This window comes from Triticum urartu, chromosome 7A (genome assembly GCF_056163025.1).
Source record: "Triticum urartu cultivar PI428250 chromosome 7A, HENAU_Tu73, whole genome shotgun sequence".
Taxonomy (NCBI): domain Eukaryota; kingdom Viridiplantae; phylum Streptophyta; class Magnoliopsida; order Poales; family Poaceae; genus Triticum; species Triticum urartu.
This window is the reverse complement of record NC_141879.1, coordinates 483,768,624-483,775,268: the sequence shown is the minus strand read 5'-3', so window position 1 is coordinate 483,775,268 and position 6,645 is coordinate 483,768,624.

Below are 6,645 nucleotides of genomic sequence, written 5' to 3'. Positions count from 1 at the left end.
GTCATCACCTTCTAAAACAAGCGCCAAAACCTGAGAGCACAGCTGTCATGACTTATGCATTATGTGTAGCTAATGTTGGGTGCATCATGACTGGATCTTTTCTACCATGAATTACAATGTTTAGTCATTGCTTGGACTTTGGAGGTGCTCTGCATTTATGTTTTTCGGTCTCAGAAAGGGCTAGCGAGATACCACTATTGTCATATTATATCATGGTTGTTTTGACAACGTGTTGTCATTTGAGATGTATTATTATTGCTTGCTAGCTGAGTATGTCATTGATATGAGTTAATATAATTTTTAAGAGTTATTGTCGGCATGGTTAGTTATAATGTTGTCTGAAAACCTGGGTGTTGCTCAAGCTTATTTATGCAAACAAGAGCAAAAGAGTTCGTAGAAGTTTTTCTTTTCCACTTTCAGTTTATCAACTGAATTGCTTGAGGACAAGCAAAGGTTTGAGCTTGGGGGAGTTGATACGTCCCCAACGTATCTACTTTTCGTAACGCTTTTCCTCTTGTTTTGGACTCTAATTTGCATGATTTGAATAAACTAACCCCGGACTGGCGCTGTTTTCAGTAGAACTACCATGGTGTTGTTTTTGTGCAGAAATAAAAGTTCTCGGAATGGAAAGAAACTTTGCAAGGAATTTTTATATAATAAAAGAGAATTTCTGGAGCCAAGACTGATGTCTACTACGCAACTTTATTCTTGTAGACATGTGTTGGGCCTCCAAGCGTAGAGTTTTGTAGGACAGTAGCAATTTTCCCTCAAGTGGATGACATAAGGTTTATCAATCCGTGAGAGGTGTAGGATGAAGATGGTCTCTCTCAAACGACCCTGCAACCAAATACAAGAAATCTCTTGTGTCCCCAACACACCCAGTACAATGGCAAATTGTATAGGTGCACTAGTTCGGTGAAGAGATGGTGATAAAAGTGTAATATGGATGGTAGAAATATATTTTTATAATCTGAATAAATAAAAACAGCAAGGTAGCAAATAGTAAATGGGCACAAAAAACGGTATTGCAATGCTTAAAAATGAGGCCTAGGGTCTGTACTTTCGCTAGTGAAATCTCTCAACAATGCTAACATAGTTGGATCATATAATTATCCCTCAAAGTGCAACAAAGAATCACTCTGAGTTCCTATTAGCGGAGAACAAAAGATAGAAATTGTTTGTAGGGTACGAGACCACCTCAAAGCTATTCTTTCCGCCATACTTTCACCTTCCATGGCTAACCGTATCCACGGGTGCCCTCCATACCAACACTCTCCAAGGAATTTATTATTTGACAACATACACTACAAAAAAAGACACATCCATGACATGTTGGGCCGAACGAATTTTTTTCATGTCATGCTTATGACACTTCTATGACGATAATTGTGACAAAACCCGGTATCATCATAGATGTGGTGGGCTCCTACTTCTATGACAAAAAATCATGACAGAAAATGGGCTTTTCGTCCTGGGCGGGCCGGAGACGCGGTTGCATGACATTCTTTGGGCTGTCCATGACGGAGAAAACCATGGTAGAAGCGAGGGCGAGGAAAATATCGGGGGAGTTCCTGGTTACGGTGGGTGGTCGGGGACTGAGCGATGCGCGTTTCTCTCGTACGTACGCGCATGTGTGCGAGGCATTGCGCTCTAACTGAACCCGAGCGAGGCGTTGGGCTCTAACTGAACCCGAGCGATTGCACTGCAGGCTACGCGTTACTGAACCCGAGCAATCGATCGACTTAACTGAACCCGAGTGATTCCTTCGCTACTGCTGCTAACTGAAGCTAATTGATGCTGCCTCTGGATGAACAATGAGCATTGTTGGGGGTGTTTGGATGAACAGTTCCCGGCATGGGTTGGATGAACAGGACCCCGTGGTAGTAGAGGCCGTTCCCCGCTGGATGAACAGGACCCCGATCGATCGAGCCAGTGGATGAACAGGACCCCATGGAGGGCTGGATGAACAGGACCCCGTGGAGGGCTGGATGAACAGTAGCCGGTGGAGGGCTGGTTGAACGGTAGCCGGTGGAGGGCTGGATGAACAGTAGCCCGTGGAGGGGTGGTTGAACAGGACCGCGTGGAGAGGGCTGGTTGAACACTAGCCGGTGGAGGCTGGATGAACAGGAGCCTGTGGATGAACAGTCGCAGGTGGAGGCTGGAGGAGGTCGACGGTGGATGAACAGTAGCCCGTGGAGGCTGGAGGAGGTCGGCGGTGGAGATGAACAGTATCCCGTGGAGTCCCGTTTTGTGGTACGCCACACCCCTCCCGATGAACAGGACCCCCGTTTCAACCGTAGCTAGTGCTCCAACACAAGTCTGTTTCCTCCGTTTTGCGGTATGCCACACCCCTCCCGATCAACAGGACCTCGTTTCCACCGTAGGAGGTCCGTTTCCTCCATTTTGCAGTACGCCAGACCCCTCTCGATGAACAGGATCCCGGTTCCATCGTGGCCGGTCAAACACAAGGCCGTTGCCTCCGTTCTGCGGTACGCCAGGCCTCATTTCCATCGGCTATTCCGTCCAAGACGATTGGCTCCCGATGAACATCACGTGTTCCGTTGCCTCCCGATGAACACGACGCATTCCTTTGCCTCCCCATGAACACGACGACAATGTAGTTTCTCTGTTCTGACCTAGCCATGTACATGAGCCCTGGCGGTACGTATGCGCGAGTAGGTGTTCGAGACCCTGCCCGTATGTACGTAGGTGGCCGTATTTACTTTATTGCACCCTGGCCACTGTACGTACGTGTACATGCTACGTGCGCACCTCTACTACGACACATGCCCTTTCTTACACGGCCATGGTTCATCGCTGCAGCCTGCAGACAGACCATTCGACCAGTATGTACATACACGTTCGCAACCAGAATGACAACGCTACGTACGCTTCGACCGGGTGGGCCTCAGCTGTTACGCACTTCCTTGTGTGCGAAGATGTAGCTGGTGGGTCCTAGCAGTCAGGGGGGCGAATCATTTTTTGGCCCATAATATGGACACACTTCCTTGCGTGCGAAGATGTAGCTGGTGGGTCCCAGCAGTCAGGAGGAAACGTTTTTTTCACAAAATACGGTGGCCCGTCCGGTGGGTCCCCGCTGTCAGGTGGAGGAATCATTATTTTGCGCGTCATAAGGAGGCACTTCCTTGCTGCGGCCGTGGACCCAGCTGTCAGTCTTTCCACGTACAGTACTCTTCCGATGGAAGTCGTTCCTTGACCACGTTGACCACGCCACGCCGAGAGCACCAGGGCGGTGGACGATTTCGAGACCTATAGGAAGGGGACGATGCGGAGCCGGGGAAGACGTGACAGTCGATGCCCACGCGGAGAGGAGTACGAGGGTTCACTGGTTCGTCTGTGGTGTGAGCCTGCCGTCACCGTAGGGCCTGGCCAGCGATGGGAGTGGTTGGGGCGGTGAGGCCTCCGCGGCAGCACAGCCGGCCACGGGAGGTAGGAGCAGGCGGCATGACCTGTCGGATCATAGGTTCCAGCAAAACCCTTAAGGTTCGAACACTGGGGTGCGCGCGGAGATTTCCCCCAGCCGATCCATGTCCTAGCTCAGCTAAGATCTTACGGACTAACTCGACGAACTCGCAATACAAAGACACAAGATTTATACTGGTTCGGGCCACCGTTGTGGTGTAATACCCTACTCCAGTGTGGTGGTGGTGGATTGCCTCTTGGGCTGATGATGAACAGTACAAGGGGAAGAACAGCCTCCTGAGGTTGAGGTGTTCTTGTGCTTGGTGGCCAAGGATGTGGTGGCTCCAATCTCTCCTCTGATCTACTCTCTCTTACCTATGGTGGTGGCTAGTCCTATTTATAGTGGCCTTGGTCCTCTCCCCAAATATTGAGCGGGAAGGGATCCAACAATGGCCAATTTGAAAGGGGACAGCTAGTACAAGCTATCCTAACAAAAGTGGTCTTCGCCTGCAAAAGGCTCTAGTGGTGACGCCGTCTTGGGCTCCATGGTGACCTCCGTCTTGCCATCCTTTTGGTCTTGGTCTCGTTGCACCAATATGGAAACCTTTGCTTAATGCCTCGGTACTCCATGCCTGCGCTTGCCCCCTTAGCACCAAAGAGGAAACAATGACGATGCGCGCGCTGGCGCCCGCCTGGCGCCCGCCTGGTCTCGATCGTCATCGCTCACGTCACGAGGACCTCGCGAGGTTTGCCTGGCCTAGAACTCTCCGCCCCTCACGAGCCAGCCTGGTGAGGCCGCTCCTGAGGAGGCCTTGGCCGTCCGCCTCGCGAGGGTCTTGATTCCTTGTTGATGAAGGTGGGACGTACAGGCCTGCTAGCAAAGCCACGCCGTGGGCCGCAGGCAGGCAAGTCTGGGGACCCCCGTTCCCAGAACACCGACAGTAGCCCACGGGGCAAGGCGCGCTCGGGCTTGGCTTCGAGGCGAAGCCAAAGGTCAAGTGCGGAGCGTCGCGGGCCCCACTAGCATGCGGCCTTGGTCGACGTGTGGTGGTTGATTGGACGTTGGCGTCTCCGCTTCCCCACGCTGCCTTGGCAGCTGCCCGACTTGACAAGTCGCTGCGACATGCAAGTAAAACCATCATTACCTATGATCGTGGGGGTGCTGGTTGGCCTTCTCCTTGTATAAATGGGATGGGGGCAGAGCCCCCGTTGCCCATCTTCTCTCTGCCTCTTCCGCTTCTTCTCCTTCCTTGCTCCTCTCCTGCCACCAATGGCGCCGTCGAGGAGGTTCACTGCCGTGGATAAGGGGAAGGCCCCTCGCGAGGTGCCCGGCTCTCCGGTGCCCAAGTGTGGATGCGGCCGTCCGCGCAAGCACCCCACGACCCCCGCCGCGGCCCCGCGCAGCCATGGTGGTGCCGCTTCGCGGGGCAGGGGTCGCTCCGGTCGTGGCAGTCTCGTTGATGAAGGGACATGTGTCGTGGTCGCGCGGCCTCCCCAGTCGCGCTTCCACTCGGCGGAGATGCTGCCGGAGTTCGTCGTCTGGTCGGAGAACCCGGCCGACAACTGGCTTCAGCTCCCGCGCTTCTTCGCCGACGAGCTACCGGCCTCAGGTCCACGCGGGCTTTGGCTACAGGCAGACGACTACTGCAGCAGGGCTTCCTGGGTTGCGGTTGAGGTCTCCGCCGCGGGCAATGTAGCTCTGGCCCGCGGTTGGCAGACGTTCGCCCGCGCGCGCAGCCTGGGCAGGCGGTGCACCCTTCACTTCAAGTATGACAGCGACACGACCCTCTATGTGAGGGTGTTTGGGGAAGATGGTCGCCGCGCCGGGTGCTGCCCCGAGGTGAACGACAGCAATGAGGTGCTCGGCCTTAGCGACGGCCGCGGCGAGGATGAGGGCGAACCAGCCCTTGGTGCCGACCGCGTCTCGTCCGGCTATGGCAGCTCTTCCCCCAGCGACAGCTCCAGCAGTGGCGGCTGCGACCAGCCGTCGTGCCCGCTTCGAAGATGGTGGCGGGTCGTCTCGTCGTCGCACCTCCGTGAAGTGGGAGGAGGGGTCCGGCTGAGCTCAAGAGGGCGTTGGGGCCTGCCTCATGGACCGCTGTAGGGGCCGCTTCTATTTTGTTCTTCTTTTCCTTCCTGCATCAGAAAGAAACCAGAATGGGCCTCGGAGGGGCATGTATCGAACTATGATCTCAATCGTTATGTTATCTTTGTCGTTCCTGTGTTGTATCGCAACATCGTCGTTTTATGTAGGAATAACTTAGCTCGACTTGTTTTGAGTGGCCTCCTCCTCACGAGGCGCTTGCTTCCTAGTACCTGTCGATGCCTCCTTGACCTGATATGCGCTTAGGAACTGCAAAAAATTCGTCAAGAGGTTTATCACTCACCCAGAGCTTGGTCATAGGCGCCACTGGCCTTGACTCGGCGCTTCGCGTTGCGATACCCGTGGGGCATGGATTACGAGAGGCGCGCCAGCTTGTGGGCTCGATCGAGGGTGCCTCGCAAAAAGATAGAGGGAGGAAGCTCACGAAGGTACCTGTTCAGCCCCCTCGCGAGGGACGTGAGGGAGAGTACAGGTCGACCAAAGAGGCGAAGGCAGAAATAGAGGCAGAAAGCGATAAAACGGGACCAGCAAGAGACACCAAAAAGCAAATTTCAACTAAAAGAGGGGCGAGCCAACTTCGGAAAGCAAATGAAAAGCCGCGTCCGGCACCTAGTCTAGTCTTCGATGTCCTCTCACCAGCGTGGAGCTAAGTGCTGCCACTTGGCGTGGGAGGGAGCCCCCGAGGCCCAAGGCCAGCTCTCCTGAGGCTCCGGGGCGTGTACAGCCCCACTCATTATTACGTGAGAGTGTCACGGGCGGCAATTCTTCACAGGCACAGGGCCTTGCTTCACAGGCACTGGGCCTTTCTTCACAGGCACCGGGCCTTCTTCACGGGCACCGGGCCTTCTTCACAGGCACTTGGCCTTTCTTCACAGGCATCGGGCCTTCTTCACAGGCACTGAGCCTTTCTTCATGGGTAGAACTTCCGGAGGTGTTGGATGTTCCAGGAGTTCTGGACGGGTACCCCGTCCTGCGTCTCCAGGCACGCCGCGCCAGGCCTGGAGACATGGACGACCTTGAACGGGCCCTCCCACATGGGTGAGAGCTTATGCAGCCCCTCCCTAGAGAGCACCCTCCTCAGGACGAGGTCACCCACCTCAAGAGTCCTGGAGCGGACG